This window comes from Camelus dromedarius, chromosome 25, assembly GCF_036321535.1.
Source record: "Camelus dromedarius isolate mCamDro1 chromosome 25, mCamDro1.pat, whole genome shotgun sequence".
NCBI lineage: Eukaryota > Metazoa > Chordata > Mammalia > Artiodactyla > Camelidae > Camelus > Camelus dromedarius.
The window spans coordinates 5,347,868-5,369,038 of record NC_087460.1 but is presented as its reverse complement, the minus strand read 5'-3'; the positions used below and the strand labels follow the sequence as shown (position 1 = coordinate 5,369,038).

The 21,171-nt window shown below is 40.6% G+C and overlaps 1 protein-coding gene and 1 long non-coding RNA gene across 2 annotated transcripts in view; one reads left to right on the top strand and one right to left on the bottom strand.

Moving 5' to 3' along the window:
* Positions 1-21,171, top strand: part of CD163 (CD163 molecule) — an 83,889-nt gene that overhangs the window by 33,902 nt on the left and 28,816 nt on the right. The gene's annotated exons all lie outside the window — the stretch shown is intronic.
* On the bottom strand, positions 435-20,876 carry LOC135319302 (uncharacterized). The gene is made up of 3 exons (XR_010377784.1): positions 20,588-20,876; positions 12,393-12,514; positions 435-623 (listed from the first exon to the last, which is right to left on the bottom strand). It is a non-coding gene; the product is annotated as an uncharacterized LOC135319302 (long non-coding RNA).

Genomic DNA, 21,171 nt, shown 5'->3' with positions numbered 1-21,171 from the left:
ATATTTATCTCCATAGTCCACTCTCAGGTGGGAGAGGAGATGAAACTGATGTAAGAAAACCATGCAATCTGGATGGAACACTTTTGAGGTCTTCAGATGAGTTTGCTCTGTGATCATCTTAGGTAGAGAGAGAAAGTCTCAGCTGTGGTCCTGGATTAAGTGACTGCTTCGTCTTACAGGGACCATGAGCTTCTCTCCCCCTGTAAGAACAACTACATAGGCTGCTTTAGGAGAATAAGTCACTCACCTAGGATTCCACCTGAAAATAGGAAATTTGCTTGAGTTTTGGATTGACTAAAAGTAGTTGAGTGTAAGAAACTCCAAGTTCAACAAAAAATTCCTAGTAGACAGAACTTTTCTGAGAGTCTCAAAATATTTATTATCTTTTTTTTTTCAGTATAAACACAGATAATGAGAGTCTTAGAAGCCCCCTCCCATCTGAGATGCGACGTCACGGGCTCATTGCAGGCTCAGCCACTCTCAAACTGATGGTCCAGGGGAACAGATCTCAGCGTCATACTCCCTGGGCTCTCCTGCCACCCTCACGAATAGTGGGGGATCTTTTCTCACCCCATCTCTGTCTCCTCTGAGAACTTCTCTCCTGGGTGGCTCCAGGGGACATTCTGAAACAAGAAGAAAATTGCTTGGTTCTACCTGTGACCCAGAAGAATGACAACACCCATTTTAGAGAGCAGGAACAATGGAAGAGATGCAGCGTATAAAAATTTCTGTTCATCATAAAACATTCAGAGCAATCCCTTTAGGACAGGACTATATGACTCTTGTCCCATAGTCTGGAAAATACTTGTCATAAGAGATTATTACTTCTCAAGGTGAATATACAAGACATGGAAGGAAGGAAACCACAGCTCCAAAATCATCATTCCTCGGTGACAGACTGACCTTCTCTGTGATGTTGTCCTGGTTCCCCAAATATCTATGCAGAGAATCCCAAACTTTGTAATAGTTGTTTATATAATGGGAGTTCTTACATGAGTTATAAAAAAAGTCCTTTCCAAAAGGCCCATTACTTTCACCTTACACAGCAAAAAGAAAACGAGAACTTTCTCATCTGCTAATTAATGATATTATAGCTGATACTTCCTACATCAGTTCTAATGCTTCTCTCTCTAAGGTTCTGTGAGTTTCTAAAGAAATCTGGGAAAATGCTCTCCTCATCTCACCCAAGACATTACATATCTGTAAGGAAGGTCAATCTGCTATATTGGGGGCAACAGTCATCACAAGGCAGGAAATGTCACAAAAATGTTCGCTTTTCACCTGACTCACCACACTTTGGTTTACATGCAGAGATAGTGCGAAAACACTCTGACGGCCCGTGGGACTAGCACTCACATCTGAGAAACACGTGGCAGCACAGCACGACTGAGAACCGGGGCGGGAGGGCGGTGTGACCACAGAACCCGAGGTTCGCCCAGCCTCCGTGAGGACAGGGAGAAACGACCGAACTGCCGTGCAAAGGGCAAGGTGGGGGTGTGAGAGAGAGAGGGGCCCACTCAGGTTCTCAGGTCTCAGAAAGGACAGCTGTACTTCCCGTGGTCACTTAGAGAACCCCCGGTGACAAGCCTGTGTCTCTTTACCCCTCCACGAAGGAGATACCCCTTCACTCATCACTGGAAAAGGAACGACTGCAGACAAGGCCACTCATTTGACTCCTTTGAGATCGTCACTTGGGGTACCGCGTTCTGACTTTGGACTCCTAAGGGCAAACGAGGGTCTCAGATTGTAGAAATGTTTACAGCCTGCATTTGCCTCACTCAAGAACAGTGGCAGAGGTGAAGCAGAGCATGTGTTAGGGAAGTGGAGACATCTGTACAGATGACTGAGCGTTACAGTGACTTCACGTGAAATTTGGGGCAATTCACTTAGCTTTTTCAACTAATAAAAATATTATATAGTCTCATGTATATAGTGGCAGTGTTGGGCTAGACATTTCTGGTTGTTTACAATTAAACCATGATCTACTTTATTTTCCCTCAGAGCAACTCAGTAACCTTTTACAGACCAGGCACTTCAGTTTTGTGTGAGGGAACCCTGGTCAGAGTACCGTGTAACGTTCATATTGAGGGAGTGATGTGATGCACTCAGAGAACCCAAGAATCCAGCGTGTCCCCTCCCTGTGATGTCACAAGGTTGCCACAGAACAACACAAAAAAGGGCTGCCCTTGCCTGGAGAGGCAAGTCACCTCACAGACACAATCCATAGGAATTATGGTCAACAGGTGGTCAGAATGTTCCCTAAAAAAAAAAAGGACTTTCAGTCTCCCCAGGCTGTTTGTACAATGGTCTCATCACTTAGCCCTATCACAGAGGCAACCTTACAGCAAGTGCCTGGAGAAGGGGCACTTTGTTTTTCATTGTCTAGCATTAAAAAAAAAAGGTAGCTTAGTCACTGAGTCACTTGAGAGGGAGCCTCGATAAAGAGAGGAACGTCACAAGCACAGATGAGAAGAGAGAACCTTGTCCACCTACACATAGCCCTAGACAGCACACTGGTGCTTATTATGAAGTTAGTGAGGAGTTAATGAGAGCCAAACTGATGCTTAAAAAATGTTTTCCCTGAAGGGAAGACTCAGAGGTCTTAGGCTAAAGGAACATGAGGGGGCTGTCTGAGACCAGATTTGACTTTGGGGTTCTCATGGGAGTAACTAGAGGTACCGGCTTATGGCCGCATGAACCCAAAGGTGAAGGGCAAAGAATTCTCACCTGGCCTTCCTAGATGACCCATCTTTATGTCACTGTTTTCTTTATCCTTGTGCACAGCATTATGCAGAGAGTACCGGCATCTGAGCAAGACTAAGGCAAAACACCCTGGGTCAGAGCCCATCATCTGGAAACTCCTCCATTCCCGCAGGTGCCCCATGGTCCCTTACACCCTGAAGCCTGAGCAGGATGTAAGCTCCGGCAGGGCCCCAGACACTTCCTCACGCTCCACGGGTATACCAGGAACGGACTTCCTGGCCCAGTCCTGACCTGTGCTCCCCAGGTACCTCTGTCACGTCTAAGATTATGATTTTTAAGACTTTTAGTCTTGGGTCATTGAGATCTTGGAGATCAGAGAAGAGCAGACATTTTTCTTCATGTTCCCTGCATTATGATGTATACTTTCTCCTCCCGCTATACACACATTCCCTCATTATAGTTCACCTGCACCCCAAAGCCCACCATGGCACTTACATTTCTTTATATGTTGGTCTGTGTCAGGTAGAAAGGGTGAAAACATGACAAAGAGAAAAAATACAAAGAACATAGCACACAGGGCATAGAGCCAAGGAACACCGTTTGGGAACAGACCGGCCCCCAGGTCAACTTCCGCCATCGAGACCTGAGGACACAGAATTCTCTGCCCCAGCTCGCTCACCTCCTAGGTGACCAGGGCGATGAAGTCACAGCTTCAGGCACAATGGGAGCGATGAAGCTCTGGATGGGGATTGGCCAAGTCTCGTTCTATAAATGCTGGATGGAAACAGGTACTCTCAGGGAGCTTCACCTTTGCAGCAGCTCCATTGAGCCCAAAACACTAGATGATCAGGTCAGACTGGCAACGGGGTGGATTTTACTACATGTATTCAGAGTGTGTATCTCACTGCACTGGAACCATATTCATTCACATAATGAGGAAACTATTTCTCTAGACTTCACAGCCCCGCAGCCAGCCGTTTTCAATAGAATGCTGTCTAAGTTGAAGGACCCAAAACAAAGGACAGATTTTCTTTGCCATAGGGAATACTCTGTCCCAGCACCGCTCCCCAGTGCACATAATGATCTCAATGTCTGGTCTGAACTCAACCTTCTAGGAGGTGACCGACCAGTGCAGACCCATTGGCAAAATTCTAATGTGGTTCCATGGTCTTTGCCAGCTTCCAAAACATTTTACATACCATCTTTATGATCCTTTGCACTTCATCTCTATCTGCCATGAGTGTGTGTTTCCTCTCAAGGTGCACAAACCCCCTACTCCTCACTCAAAACAGCAGAGAAATCACTGACACCACGACACTGCCTAAGAGAAAAAATGTGTCCAGTGCTCGGCTGGACAAGAAATATGAGGTTTAAATATTGCTCTGTGGGAGCTTCTCATCCAATTGAGGAAATTAAATTCCAGTCAGAAAAGACCAGGGTCATTGTGGACTGTGAAAATCAGGAGGTTCTTAAGGAACGTTAGAGAGGAAAAATGATAAGCGAAATGGAGCTGAAATAAAACTATCTACTGAGGTCAAGATGACTTCCTGATTCTGAGGGATGTAAACAGGAAACCCAGATGTCTAAGCGCCTTTATTAGCTTCATTTTTGATTGAGTCTCAGATATTAAACGTTTCCAACCTATTTTTTTAAACTTACCAAGATAAGAATTAATGTTTAAAAGCTGAAACAAACAAACAAAAATGTTCATGCTATTTCACTTTTATCATTGCTAATAACCTCACCAGAATAAAATCTACATGACTGTTGTTTTGTTTTGTGTTGATATCTTCACACAGAAAGGTTCACGTTTTAGGCTAAAACAATACTCATTAACTCAAGCACACCTTTCTCCTCCCAATAAAGCTTTTTCCTCCTTATGTAGAAATCCGTTCAATTTTATATTCTTTTTTTCATATAAAGTCTGTTTATAACCCCTTGTATAGGAAAAAATAAAGAAAATTTAATTAAAATAATTATGAGTGGGGAGGTTTTAAAACATATAGTATCTACCTTATTTTTTTTTTAACAAACAGAGGGTTTTAAATCTGATGGTTCATTAAATGATTCAAAATAAATGTAAGTAAATAAAGGAGAAAAACTGGGGGACAAAGATGTTGAAGTAGTATAAGAAAACAGTATGGCACTAAAAAATGGTTCATTGGAGTCTCTTTAAATTTTACTTTCTTTAGATTTTCCCCAGATTTGTTGAGGTATGATTGACATATAGCATTGTGTAAGTTTAAGATATACAACATGATGATTTGATACATGTATGTATTGTGAAATGATTACAATAAAGTTAGTAAACACCTCCATCACCTCATATAATCACCTCTTATTTCTCCTTGTGTTGAGAACATTTAAGATCTGCTGTGTTGGCAGTTTTCAAGCACATAGTATAGTATTGGTAACTATAGTCATCATGCTGGCATTAGATTCCCAGAACTTACTCATCTTGCAGCTGGGAGTTCGTACCCTCTGACCAACACTTCCCCATTCCTCCACTTTCCCAGCTCCTGAGAACCACCATTTACTCTATTTTTAAGAGTTCCAATTTTTTTAGATCCCACATGTAAGAAATATCATAAAGTATTTACCTCTAGCTGTCTGGCTTATTTCGTTTACCATAGTGCCTTCAGGTTCCATCCATGTTGTCACAAATGGCAGAGATTCCATTTTTTATGGCTAAATAATATTCTATTATATATATATAATATATATATATATATTCAAACCACATTTTATTTATCGATGAACACTTAAATTGTAGATTCCATTTCTTGGCCACTGTGAATACTGCTGCAATGAACATAAGAGTGAAGACATCTCTTTGAGATACTGATTTCATTTCCTTTGGATTGGAAGTTGAATTGCTGGATCATATGGTGGTTTTATTTTTAATTTTTTGAGGAACCTCTATGGGAGCACACACTTGGGTTAACAAATTTTGATATTGTAATGATTGCTTTACCAAACTATATTCTCACCTTTATGTAAACATATAAACAATGTATAATCAAAACCCATGCTTTCTATATTTGTCTTTATACTGCTACTTCAAAGCAAAATGTCCAAAAGCTCAAAAGACTAAACTCTCATTACCAGTCACCACCTTTTCTATGGAACTTAGCTTAATTGCCTTGAAGCTGCTTTGCTAGCAGGAATCTGCTACAACCTGTCTCCTTGCCGTAAAAAGCAGAGACAAGCTTTGCTTGCTTTGCTTAGTTCGAGGTCATAGGCTCAGGGCTGCTTGTGCTCATGGAAAACCATAGCTCATCCCTCGCCCTAACCGGCAGGACATGCTTCGCTTACCAGGCGCAGGTGCATAGTGTAGGCTGCCCCTGCTCACAGAAGACAGTGACTTAGCCCTTAGCTGGGAGCAGCGGGGCTGCTTCGCGTGCTTAGATGATTTCTGATCGTTGTATGGAGACTCTGTGGTGGTCTGGGTTTTCATTATCAATTGTTCAGAACGCTGTAACCTTGCTCATGATTGGGGCTTAAAATAACCTTTTGTACTATCAGTATTGTAACCTTCTCTCTAAGTATAAATTAAGATTATAATGTTTCTTTTTTCATGAACTGAAACTGCTGACCTGCATCCCTGCAGGTATCCCCATGCCCCTTACTCATTCCTATGATGTATTTCACTTTGATTCTTTGTTTAACTATTCTCAATAAATACAAGAGCTTTGGAGGAGTAGCGGGGGTGGTCTCCGGCTCCCCCTCACTCTCTTGACTTAATAAAGCCTTGAGTAATTTCATTCTTCCACGGTGGGACTTTTGCTGGACAAAACCCACAACGAGCAGAACCCACAAACCTCCACACTGTTTCCATAGTGGCTACACCAATGTAACGTTCCTGCCAACAGTGCACAAGGGCCCCCTGTTCTCCTCAGCCTTGCTAAAACTTGCCTCTTGTCTGTTTGGTAATAGCCACTGTAACAGGTGTGAGAGGATATCTCATTGTGGTTTTGATTTGCATCTGCCTGATGATTCTAGTGATAGTATCTTTTCATGTACCTCTTGGCCATCGTATGTCTTCTTTGAAGAAATGACCATTCAAATCCTTTGCCCATTTTCTTAATTGGATATTTTTTGCTGTTAAATTGTATGAGCTCCTTATAGAATTCGGGTATTAACCCCTTATCAGACAGATGGTTTGCAAATATTTTCTCCCACTCCTAAGGTTGCCTTTGCATTTTTTTTTTAAAGAGTAACTTATTTATTTATTTAGGTTTTTTTGAGGGGGGTATAATTAGGTTCATTTATTCATTTAATTTTAGGTGTAGCACTGGGGATTGAACCCAGGACCTTGTGCATGCTAAGCATGCACTCTACTGCTTGAGCTGTACACTCCCCCTGCCTTTGCATTTTGTTGATTGTTCCCTCTGCTGTGCAGGGACACTTTTAGTGTTGTGTAGTCTACTTGTTTATTTTTGCTTTTTATTGTCTATGTTTTTGGTTTCACATTCAAAAATTGGTGTCAAGACCAATAATGTCTAGGAGCATTTTTACTATGTTTTCCTCAAGGATTTTTTTACAGTTTCAGGTCTTCCCTTTAAGCCTTTAATCCATTTCTAGTTAATTTAAATCTAGGGGTATGACATAGGGGTCCTGTTTTATTCATTTGCTTGTGAATGTCATGTTTTACCATTTATTGAAGAGACCATTATTTTCTAATGGCTTGTTCATGGCACCCTTATTGAAGATTAGTTGGACACTTGTAGGAGAACATATTTCCAATAGAATGAACATAAATGACAGAACAATAGCATGCCAGTAGGTGTAGAAATTTGTAAGCCACCTTAAAAAATGGTTTGTTAAGATCTACAGCGTATACACATAATATCCCCTATAACCCAGCTGCTCCTCTTCTGAGTATATTCCTAAGAAAAGCTTTCATCAATTTTGGGTAAAAGTTGGCTGATAGGAATATGTTATATAGTTGTTTTGGTAGATAAAGTTTTTTTTTTCTTTCCTATTATCCATCTCTCACATCAGCTCTATTTATTATAGCCAAAAACTAGAAATAATTTAATGTCCAAAATACAGTAGAGCAAACAAATAAGCTGTGATACAGACTTGCATTCGAATATTAGATAGCATTTTAAAAAATACTGCTACATGCAGTAACATATTGGAATTTCACAGACATACTATTTTGTAAAAGAAGCTGAGCAGAAAAGAATTCTCACTGTTCAAACAGCTCAAAAACAGGAAGAGCTAATCTGTGATGATAAGAGGTCAGTACAGCAGGGGGCAGGGAGGGCGGGCCTGAGAGTGCCTTCTCTGACACAGAAAATACCCTTTATCTAGCAAACACATATATGGGTATATCGTTGTGTATCAGTTCTGTACTTGTACACTCGATATTTGTCAAATTTACTCTATGTAAGCTTGTAACTCCATAAAAAAGTGAAATTAATATTATACTAGGCTTGTTAAATGATCTGGGGTTTTTGCCTCTATTTTCTGCTGCTTTTATTTTTTTATTTAAATAGTAGTTATTGCTTGAGAGTTTGATGAAACTTACCAATAAAATCTACACCTGAGTTTTACTGAGAAGATTTGTCTTCGAACAGCACTTCAATTCCATCACGTTTATTGTCTAATTCAATTTCACTGTTTCTTCTTCTATCAGTAACAGAATTACACATATATATATTTTAAAAAGTTGTGGGCCCTACATATTTCTCTCTCACTTAGGAATGATACTTCTGCTGTACACAAAATTCCAAGTTCAATGTTCTTGTTCTTTTTAAGACACTACTTTATTATCTTCTTATAAGTAATGTTGCTCCCGATGAGTTGAAAGTCAACCTCATTCTTGTTTCTTGGCATATCATGTGCTCTTTTTTTCTTGGAGATTTTACTTTGATATTTTTAAAATATCTTTGTCGTTTATCTGGGTGTGAATGTTTTTCCTTACTTCACTGACATTCTGCAAATCCTTCCAATATGAGACCTCACATTTTTTATTTTTAATTCTGTGAAATTTTATCTATTGTTCTTCAGCTCCTTTCCTCTCTCTAGTTTCCTGTTCCTTTCCTTCTAAGACCCCTGCTTAGCATGTGCTGGTGCTTCTCTCCTGTCCTCTAGATCCCTTACATGTTGCTTATATTTTCCACGTCCTTATTCTTTTCTCTTGCCTTCTTGGAAAATTCCTCAAAATGATGTTCCAATTCGCCTTGTTCTTCATCCACATTCATCCAACTGTTTATTTCTTAATTGTTTTCTTCAACTTCCCAGCTTAGTGGAACTTTTGCAGTTGCCTGATATTAGTCATGGACCCAGTGAGTAACTTAGGCTGCTGCCACAGGTCTCTGTGTTTATAAAACAAGCGATAAAATGAATAGGGGGAAATGCAAGATCAGAGCTTGCCTCTGGGCCACATGTTCGTTTTCTCCCCTGCAGCTTGCCTCCCAGGCCGCAGCCGCTCCCCAGCCTATGCCGGGTCCTCCTCTCTCTACTCAACAGTTCAGTCAGGTTCCGCGTACGCAGGGGATGGTCTCACTCTGATGTGGTTGATTCTCTGGATACTTATTTCTCTTTTATCTCTATTATTTTTCCAGGGTTGATTTTAGGAATTGGCAGCCCCTGTTCGTTCAGCATTTTGGCAGGAGTAGGGTTTCATGGCATACAAAAGCAATTATCCCACTAAAGAGGAAATATTTTGAGAACCCAATAGAAACGTGTGTCTTTGCTGAGCCAAACTACAGAACACATGATCAATAATACATAGAGTTCACATTTATAAAATTATAATCACCCCTTTATCTCTCTGATTGATCAATGGTGAAGCTGTCAGTTTAGGAGATTCTGTAGATACCATGGATCTTGCAGAGCAGCATAAGATAGACAACATACACCACAGATTTCTGCCAAGCAGAGCTCAGCAAGGCCTCCTACATTACTGTTAATCAGATATTACTAAAGGTGCAGGGTGTTTTCCTGTTCATCATTAAGCCCATTTGCGATTATAACCACAGTGGTATGTGACAGGAAGGAAAATTCTGCTATATCAAAGAAATAGCAGCCGTTGCTTGTGCATTCAGGAGAAGGGGGAGGGCTGTGGGTAATAGCAAAAGTTAACACTCTACATGTGTATTTTATTACAGGAGGTTGGCCAATGCCCAAGTATTATCATTGAGTTTATATTCCTTATAGCATGTCTGTTGTGTGGACAAAGGGTTCCTGTGTGTACCTACTAATGACTAATGTGTATATGCTGAAATTCTGCCCTGTTCCTATACAAAAATGTAGGCAGTCCCTGCCAGAAACAAAGCACAGGGCTGCCCTCATCGCCGAATAGGCAGAATGTGCAAATTCTGTTAAGTGAGATCAGCTTGTGCACAAAGCTGCCTCAAATGTGAGAGTCAGGGGACAAAGAGCTGGCCAGGCAGGGGCTGCTGAAAAGATAGACCCTCTCTCCGATTTCCTGACCGTGAATCAAGTATGTGATCTGAAGTGGTCAAAAGTCTTCTACTTCATCTTTGTTGGAGGAAGGATGTTTTGTTGGTCTTTGCCTCCCAGTCCCTCCCTATACCGGAGGCAGAGGGTCAATTTCAGGAGCATTTATGGGAGGTATTGCAAACTTGTTAGACAAAGAAATTAAGAAAGGTCAGCAGAGAGACGGGAGAGCCTGTACTAGGTGTTGTTGACAGGATGAAAGACAAAAAGAGAAACCAACAGAAATTCTCTTGGGCAGAGCGGGTGGGAGAGAACAATAGTGGGATCCTAAGATTAGGTCACATCTAGACAAACAAGTTCATTCTTTAGAGCACGGGGAGGTATATCCAAGGTCTTGTAGTGGCTCACGGTGAAAAAGAACATAAAAATGAATATATGTATATTCATGCATGACTGAAAAATTGTGCTGTACACCAGAAATTGCACAGCATTGTAAACTGACTATAACTCAATAAAAAAATAAATTAAATTTGAAAAGAAAAAAAAATAAAAGATTAGGTCAAGTCTGCTAATTACTTACATCTTGCACCAGGCTGTACCCCTTCTTCTCCCCACTTTAACACTAAACGTCAGTAAATGTTGGCTGCATAAAATAAGCTTTTGATGGGAATGTTTTGAGAAAGAAAGCAGTGGCAAAATGTCCACACATTAGCTGAAATGGGGCAGAGAGAGAGTAGGAGGCATGGGGGGGAAAAAGAGCTTGGGAATTCAAAACATTCTTTCAGGAAGTAGTAGTTAGAAGTATGATGGCCCGAACACATCCAAGGTCTATTAGAAATACCGGGGACAGTATACAAAGCTGACAATTCAAACCATTCCATTTCTTATTAGCCAAAGGATCTGAGAACTTGGGCGTGTTATATGTCGATGTTGTATGTGTCCCCAGCAGATGTGTGTACTCCAATGATTTTCCCAAGAAGCTCAGAAGACTAGCAAGTGTGACCCTGCTCTGTGTAATATGTAACCCTACTGACTGTAATGCAATCGGTAAGATCTTAAGGACCTCATTCTCTTCCCTTTCTACTAATAGGTACACATCAGGATGGAATTTGGGGGTGAAAGCAGGCACTTTTTTCTTGTAAGGGTTTATGATTTGACTCCTAGCTTGAATCTATGGGGTTTATTTCTTCAAAACAAGTAATTCAGAGATAGTAGACTAGAGGGTAATTTTAGAGAGAGTGTATAACTGCTTATAATAGAACTATTTTCCAAGATACCATGCACCAGTATCTCCTAGGCTGTGAGCTGAGAAGACTGTCCACATTCACCATGGCTACGGCATGCTGAGGAACAAGAATGGCCCAACTCCTAGTGAATCATCTCTAACCTTGACCCTCACCCAGCAACCAGCACGCCTCTTGTTTGCCAGGAGGCAACATAGCTTCTGACCTTCTATAACCACAAGAAGTGAGAACAGGGAACCAAAATTTGTTTCCCCAGCTAAAATCTGATGATACTATGGGGTAACTTGAATAGATTTACTTTTTAAAATGTCACTGCACATGAGGATATAAGAAATAATCTTCATTTAAATTAACCACTAGCACACATTATGCACTATACCCAGTAGCTCAGTCATGAGAAGACAGAACTAGGTTTGAAAATAAGTTGAAGGCGAAGAATCTTCACAGCCAAAGTTACAAAGTTGACAGAAAAAACATTCTGCTTCTGTACTTTCCTATTCCAGTTACGCCTCTGAGAAGTTTTTAGATTGATTTTTTGCTAGGAAAGTTCTGCTGCACCTACATCTACCTCCATGAAATCAAATCCCAGACTCTATAGGGGGAGGGGCCAAAATTATGCAAGAAAAGACAACGTAATTAGGATAGAACATTCCTAGAATATTCAAGTGTTCTTACTATGAGGTCATCTTGGGAGAAGACAGACCTCAACTCTGGATCTGGATTCAGCTTCTCCCCCAGTCTGACCATTGATCACTTAACTAGGGTTTCACTCAGGAGAAGAAAATATATGTTTGGATCTAAGTGGCTAGGGTATGCATACTGTAAAAGCAGTTTGTGTCAAAAGTCTCTAGATGTTCACAAAACTTTCTCAATAACACAGAACTGCTCTGAAAGGACCAAAATATTTATTATTGAACAATTTATGTGAAAACGGAACACAAATCAGCATTATCCTTTCTGGACATAGACAGCGACATTTTCCGAGCCTCTAGTCTGGACCAAAATGCAATAGGAGATTCAATAGGCACATACTTGTTCTTCAGTTGAAATTCCACTGCCTCCAAGCTCAGCATCCTCACATCCAAGCTCATATTCTTCAGTCAAGAGTTTCTCCTTTTCCAGATCTTCTTTCCTGGAGGAATGTGAAAACCAACCTGCAACAGCAAATTTAGGGCCTCGTTATGATTATGATTTGGAGACTAAACAGAGCCCTCTAGAGGCATCAGAGTCATGGGCCAGGTGAGAACACAGCATTCCTGGAGACTCAGATTGAAAACATTTCTGCCCGAAATAAAGCACACCAGGAAAAGCATATTAGATACAAACTGTTGATCTCAGATCACCGTCTAGGAAGTACCTGTAACAGAGACTAAAAAAATCTATGACATCTATACAAACAGTAGAGACATGAAACTGGAGAAAGGAATTGTGAGCATCTGACTTTTCCCAGTAAGACTGGACTAAATCAGAGGAATTTGGTGACAGGAAGGTACAACTTCATTACCATCTATTCCATAAGGACACTTAGGGACCAGATCCTGATTTCCCAAATGTCTGCAAGGATAATCCCAGCCTTTTCTCAAAGTCCTCCATGGCTTCAGCTGCTTCGGTTTCTCTCCTCCCAAGGGACCCCACTGCCCTCCCACAGCCGTGATAAAGATGGTTTATTGGGCCCTCCAGCTCTGAAATTCTGTGGGTCATAGCCAGCTTTGTGAACATGCAACCTACGCTCAGCAGAGCCCCGTGCTTGGTTTAAAGTTCTGCTGTCACCATCTTCAACCTCTAAATAATTTTTCAACAAGGAATCCCACATTCTCGTTTTATATTTGACCCTGAAAGTTATGAAATCAGTCCTGCCATGGATCTTAAGGAAATATGGAGTGAGTCTCACCTTTTACCCAAAATTTGCCTCCATGAAAACACACTTATCAGAGTAACTTTAACACTTTAGTAGCTATGGAGTATCACAATGTGGCTTAATATCTATGCTTTGCCATTTTAACTGTATCTCTCACTTGGTCGCATCTTGAATTAACCGAAAGAAATCTTTAGATAATCTATGTGATTGTTGTGATTGAGAAAATATGTCACAGCATCAAACAATACACTCATGGCTGTAACGGCAGGAAGGTACCTGCTATGAAGTCTGATCTATTCCCATCCTCCCTAAAGATACATGGAAATAACTGAAATGACTTGGGAAGCCAATTCTAGTCATAATTAAGAAATACGGGCCCAACCACATCTTGTCTCTACAGGAAGGATTGACAGTTAGGGGCTCAAACGCATCTTCTGAGAAAATAAGACTATGACTGTAAGAGGTCAGGCTTCCCTTTTACTTGTCCCTAAGGGAATCTTTTCTGGACAACAGAATTTGGCGGCGGGTCATGGAGGGTGGGGCCTGGTGCAAAATAAAATGCAGACCCTCTTATTCCAAAACTATCAAAAGGTTCTGAGGTGGGACTCAGGGAAGTCATGCGTAGACGCTGTGCCCACGGATGCTGTGAATCACTCCAGATGATAGTGTATGTTCCGAAGAGCACGCTTGGGAGGGTGAGGGACATCCACTTGACTCCAGCTGTCTCTCCTCCCCAGTCTCATGTTCCTCATCGATATCCTCATGTACAACCTCACACAGACAGTATTTACATGCAGACAAGATTGATACCAAGGTTCTGAGTCAGAAACTCACATCTTGAAACACCTGCACATGGAACCACCTTTGAAGTCTGGGGCTGCTCTCAGCTCATCAGAACCACTAACTTCTTCATGTCTTCTCCTTCAACCCAGAATTCCAGGCCCAGTCCTAACTTGTGTCTCTATAACTGATGTTAAACTTACTGCTGTTCTGTATGATGCCATGTTCCCTTAGCACTCCTAGTTCAAGATCACAGAGACTTAAGAATCCAAAGAAGCACAGGTATCATTTTCCAGAAAAAAGTAATAAGGACAAGGTGCATATTCAGTATCCCACATCACAGTAGGTCCCTCCTCATCCATTACCCACAGCTCTCCTCATCTTCATCTCCTTTTTGGAGCCTACCTTCACACTTCGTTTTCTTTCTGCACTGCTTTATCGCCAGGAAAATGAAAAAAAGAAAGATGCAGGGTCCCAGGGTGCAACCAAGGATGCCTGTCACAAAGAAGATCCCAGGGCCAGGGTGGGAGCCTGAATGGTCTCCTAAAAAAAACATCCTCAGGGCAGGAAAGGACATGGGGGGATCCTGCTCCTTACTGTCACCTGCTGAGTGCCCAGAGTGATGAAGTCACAGCTTCAGACACAATGGGAGATTGTGAGAGTCTGGCAGGGACTGACCCGGTCTCTTTCCTTTGGAGATCTCAGCGCCATCTTATACCAGTCTGAGAAGTTACAGAGGAGAATACTAGGGAATATCAGGGAGCTTCACAACGGCCGTGGAATCGTGGTTCAGAAGCGTCACATCCAGCCCCCTTTGCAGGGATAAGCTGGCCCACATTAGAGCAGGGAGAGAGAAGGCTCAGAGCATCCTGTTCAGGATGAGACTGTCCCCAAAGGGAAAAGTACCTACGTGCATGGCAGAGTGGTCTGTGTCCCCAGCTCTTCTGCCCCAAGTCAGCCGAAGTGGAGAAAAATGTCCCAAGAAGGGCTCCTGATCCTTTTCTGAACGTCCCCTCAGTGCACATCCAGTCCTGTCTGAAAGGTGGGCACCAGAAAGACTATCTCTCCTGCCATATAAGACAGAAGGAATGGAACACCATACCTGTTTAAATATGACACAAAACTTCCCCATCAACTGGACAGCAAAGAAAGAACCTAGGGTTGTCCAAACATCACCAGGATATGCCCCCTGACTCCCTCACCCTTTATTCCTGGGAGGCCCTAGGGCCCCTCCCAAAAGTGTCTAGAGAAATCCAACAGTTCTGGCCAGAGCCTTTCCTAGTGTGAGAACACGTATGGTCCATGGAAGCACTTCTTGAAAAAACATTTTTTTTTTTTTTGCATTGCTGCCCTGTTTCCTAAGGCTACCATAACAAATTAACACAAACTAAGTAACTTCAAACAGAAATGTATTCCCTCATAGTTCTGGAGGCTAGAAATCCAAAGTCAAGGTGTCAGCAGGGCCCTGCTACCTCTGGAGGCTTTTGGGGAGGATATTTTCTTGCCTCTTCCCAGCCTCTGGTGATTGTCAGCAATCCTTGGCATTCCTTGGCTTGTAGATACATCACTCCAGTCTCTGTCTCCATCATCACACAGTGTTCTCCTTGTGTCTCCTGTTTTCACATGCTATTCTCTCTGTGTCTGCATTTAAATGTCTCTTTTTTTTAGAAGGATGCTAGTCTTTGTATTAAGGACCACCCTAATCCAGTGAGACCTCATCTTAACCTGATTACATCTACAAAGACACTATTTCTAAATAAGGTCACATTCTGAAGCTCTGGCTGGACATGAACTTAGGGGGAGGGACACTATTCAACCTAGTACATAGCTTATCCTCAAAGATCACAAAACAAATTCTCCTTTACAGAGTTTCAGTCCAGAGCCCAGACCTCTCCACTCACCAGGGCACTTCACTCCAGCATCCTCTTTTCCCTTGTGTTCTTGCAGTGGCTGCAAGCATGGGCCTGTGGTGGGGACCATCTCTGCACCTGCTCTGCACCTTGACCAGCCAGGTGCTCCCATGTCCTACGCCAAAGGCAGCCTCCCCAGGCAACCAGAACAGAGACATGATAGAAAGTACAAAAAAGACGAACCACGCCTTCAGATAGCCACTGATTTGTATGAACACATCCTGGAAAGTGGCATGGGCTGTGTAATCGAAATGAACTGTGTTCAGTCCTTTTTTGGATGACCCATACTTCAAGGTGCATCACTCTGTGGAGCTTACAGAAATGCACACAGCAGTAAACCCTGAACCAAACCCTCCAATGCGTCTTACTATGATGCGCCAAAGTGAGGACGAAGAACTGATATTTTAAATAGTCACTACTAGTGGCTGGATATTTTTCACTATAACAGAAATAGCTGTTATGAGCAGAGTTCCTCAGGAAATAAGCTGTGAGATAGAGATTCAAGGACAGGAAGTTTCTTGAGGAATACTCTCTTAGGAGATCAAAAGAGGCAGACTGAATAGGGGGAGAAGTTGAACTATGATGCACTCGCAAGAAAAGCTCAGTTGATCCCACAGGGAGCTGGAACAGTCCTTTATGTTTGTCCCAAATGGAAGCAAAAGGGCTGGATTAAAATAACTATGTACTGAAGTGAGGTGAGGACTTCATTCATTGGGTGAGGACTCCTCCCAAGGAATGGATGGCTACCATTACCCGTAGCAGCTGGGAAATGAGTGCTTTAGTCAGAAAGAGGGTCAAAACACAGCACCCACCACAGACACCTTTTGTACCTCTGATTCGTTTTTGTATCTTTGATTCATCTGCCTTATATATTAAGTATACATTTTACATTAAATTTTGAGAGCTTTTTCTTGTTAGATCAGAACCAAATAAATGGATAGAACACTGAAGACCATGACACTGATTTTACATTGTTCATCCTTAAACATCATATATTCAGTATCACAAATATATTCTGAGTCTACCTGCTTCAGTTATTGAACAGAGAGAACATAATAATCAAACAGAATAATCTCTTAAAATACAAAACCACCACTATGGTAATTGAAACAAAATTCTAGTTTTTTTTTTAACAAGCTCAGATTTTTATTAGACTTAACAAACATAAAGTTGTATTTTAATATATAACTGGAACAACCAAAACAGAGGTGAATAAAAGAATTACCAAATCTATAGTCACAGTTCATGTGTGTCTACATATTGTTGATAAAGAGAATTGCTATCATATTAATAAAATTTGTCATTTGACAACTATAACTACACAAGAAGTTATCTGTGAAACAGTGATTCCATATATTAAATGACTATATTTAAACTTTGAAAGAACACTATACATAGTGTTAAATAAATTTAAAATTGCTAATGTGCCAAACATATTTGGCTCTTGCTTGTTAACTTTCTAAGTTGGATTGGTGATAATGCTATTTCCAGGGAAGTTCCTATGTTTAGTTTTAGTAGTGCTCAAAGTAGGGACATCAGTCTGCTAGATGCATGTTAACAGCCTTTTGAGAAGCAATGTAAATCAAGTTCAGAAAAATTTTTTAACTTTCATCCAAAATTATGTGTCGCTGTATCTTGAAAATTAACCTCCATGATTCTGTCAGTAATCACTTCCAAAAATTTTTCCTATAAAATGCTAGTCATATCTAAATTACCTTTTGATGCAAGACAATTCAATATAAAGCCAGGAAAACAATACAGGAGCAAAATGAGATATTTGCCAAAGAGATAGAAATCATTAAAAAAAAAAAAAAAAAAAAACAACCAAACAGAAATTCTAGAACTGAAGGATTCAATAAATGAAATGAAAATTACAATAAAAAGCATGTGCAGCAGCAGTCTGCAAACAGAAGACAGAGTGAGTGATCTAGAGGTCAGGAATTCTGAAAAGCCTAGTCAGCAGAGAACAAAATATAAAGGAAAGAAAGCAAAGAAAGTCTATGTGATCTGTGAGATTCCAATAAAAGAACAAATATTAGAGTAATCCGGATTCCAGAAGAAGATGAAAGGGAGAAAGGGGCAGAAAGTTTATTTAAAAAAACATTAGCTGAGGACTTCCCAAAACCTGGGAAAGACTGATAGATCACCTTATTAGCCCTTGCAAAAAGAACGGATCCAAGGTGCATTATAATGAAACTGTCAAAATCAAAGATAAAGAGAGAGTATGGAAAGCAACTGGTGGGCAGGGTGTGGGGGGACCATTTATAACCCATAAGAAACCCCCATTAGGCTAACAGTACATTTTTCAACAAAGACCCTATAGGCCAGGAGAGAGTGGAATGTCATATTCAAAGGGTTGAAAGAAAAAAATTACCAGCCAAGAATACTCTATCCAAAGTTATCCTTCCCATATGAAGGAGAAGTAAAAGGTTCTCCCAGACAAAGCTGAGAGATTTCATCACCACTAGACTTTTCTTGCATAAAAGGCTGAAAGGAGTTCTTCAAGCTTAAATGAAAAGACACTAATTAGCAACATGAAAACATATGACAGCATATAGCACACTCATAAAGATATATATATATATATATATAGATAGATAGATAGATAGTCAGATTTAGGAAACTCTAATTCTGTAATAGGGTGATGTGTTAACCACTTAACTATACCATAAAGGTTAAAGGAAATGAGTATTGAAAGTAACTATAGCTACTATAATTTTTTTAAGGAATACACAATATAAAAAGAGGTAAATTGTGACATCAAAAATATTAAAAGGGGGAAACTTACAGTCAATCAAAGAGAAGTTGCTCTTAGCTAAAACGACTAATCAACAGTAAAGTGCAGGATGTAAAATCAACGTATAGAAATTAGTTCTGTTTCTAAACACTAACAATGAAACATCTGAAAAAGAAGTAAACTATCCCATTCACAGTGGCATCAAAAATAATCAAGTACTTAGGAATACACTTACCAAAGACATGAAAGATCGGTACAGTGAGAATTACAAGAATTTTATGAAAGAAGTTGAAAGCAAAACAAACTAGTGGAAGGATATCCCATGTTCATGGATTAGAAGAATTCATGTTGTTAAAATGTCCATACTTTCTAAAACCATCTATAGATTCAACACAATCCCTTAAAATCCCAATGGCATTTTTCATAGAAATAGAAAAACAATCCTAAAATTTGTATAGAACCACAAAAGACACCAAACAGATAAAGCAACTGTGAGAAAGAAGAACAAAGTCAGACATCACACTTCCTGATTTCAAATTATACTACAAAGCTATTGTAATTAAAACAGTGTGGTACTGGCACAAAAATACACATGTAGACCAAAGGACCAGAATAGACAATCCAGAAATAATCCCTCACATCCTCAATCAACTAATATTTGACAAGGAAGTAAAAAATCTCGATGGGGAAAGAATAGTATCTTCCACAAATGGTGCTGGGAATGCTGGATAACCACATGCAGAAAAATTAATTTAGGCTCCTGTCTTACATCACTCACAAAAGTTAACTCATAAAGTATTAAAAACTTTAACATAAGATCTGATACCATAAACTCCTGGGAGAAAACACAGGGAAGAAGCTCCTTGACATTGGTCTTGGCAATGAATGACTTTTTTGGATATGACCTTAAAAGCATAGACAACAAAAGCAAAAATCAACAACTGGCACTACATTATGCTAAGTGGGATAAGTCAGAAAGAAAGACAAACACTATCGAGTCCAAAAAAAAAATGAACTCATATAAACAGAGAGTAGAGAGCCGGTTGCCAGGGGCTGTGGGTTGAGGTTTTGGGGAGATGTTGTTGAGGGTTACAAAGTTGCAATCAGAAAATAAATAAGTCCTGGATATCTAATGGTGATCATGGACAACAATACTGTATTATAAACGTCCAAGTTACTAAGAGATTACATCTTTATTATTTCCACCACAAAAAAGAGACGATAATTATGTGATGTGATAAAGGTGTTAGCTAATGCTGTGGTACTAATCATATTGCAACATATAAATGATCACATCAACATGCTGTACGCCTTAAATTTACACAATGTTCTATGCCATTCATATCTCAGTAAACATTTTAAAAATTTCTAAAGTGGGAAAGCGCCGAGTACTTGTTTTGTCGATAGCAAGGATGAGATCAGCAATTTGTGTAAAACCGATTGCATTTCCAAGCACTGTAATGACAACCATCTTACTTATTTATTCAAAGAGGCCTGAAAAGAATGTGAGAGTGGCCTGTGGTTTATATGAAAATGAATGGAAGGAAAGGAGGCATAGGGACTGTATTGTTGAAAAAGAGGACCCAGGAGCCGGAGGGCACACACTTTCTAATCACTGAAGCCTGGATTATCAGGTGCAGATTGCCACATTCTAACAAGGGGATTCATCTTGTAATCAGTTTGTAATCTGTCGTCCCACCATGTCCCAGGGAACTATAATTTATTCCCAGGCGAGGCATCTGTACTGGTCACGGTAGTCTTGGGGTCAAGAGCTTCTCTGTGATGTGAGGGAAGGAAAGACTTTAGGCCTGTTCAGGGCCATCAGGAGGCCTGGATCTATGAGGCTTTCATGCACCAAAAAGAAATGGAAGGAGAGGACAGCCCACCCCACGAAGCCAACAATATGTCCCTTTGTTGTTCATCTCACCTTTTTTTCATTTACCTGAGAACTTTTCATCCTTCTAATCCCAATTTTGTCCTTTGCTGATTTTTGTTCTCACTGTCAGATATTTCTTCATTTCTTTGCAGCCACAACATGTTGGTCACTTGACACTGGAGACCTAAGCTCAATTTTGAAAAAACTCATCTTTTCTTGGGCCGGTGGGGTGGTAGAACTGACCCAGAAACAGCGCACCTGGCTGATCCCACCAGCTGAGCTGAACCAGCCAATGAGCCGGATCCCTGGGGTGGAGAAAAGAAAGCCGTATACATACATAGCTTTTTAAAATACAGCTCTTCTGTATCAGCTTTAAGGACAGAATGACACCTGACGTCAGAAAACCTTGTATCTCATATAAGGAGATATTTAAGATTCAGCATCTAATTGGTGTTTGAACTTCAGAAAGTTTCCTTTTATATAGTGTCTGATGGCAGGGAAGATGTTAAACAGGGTTTCTATTGGCTCCGAAGATGGCAGTGTCAGGGGATGGGACTACATAATCCCCTTCCTGCCGGAAGAGCCCCCATTAACGGCCCAGAGGACTCCTTGTGTGGTCTGAGGAGACTGAGGCTGTTACCCGAAGACGT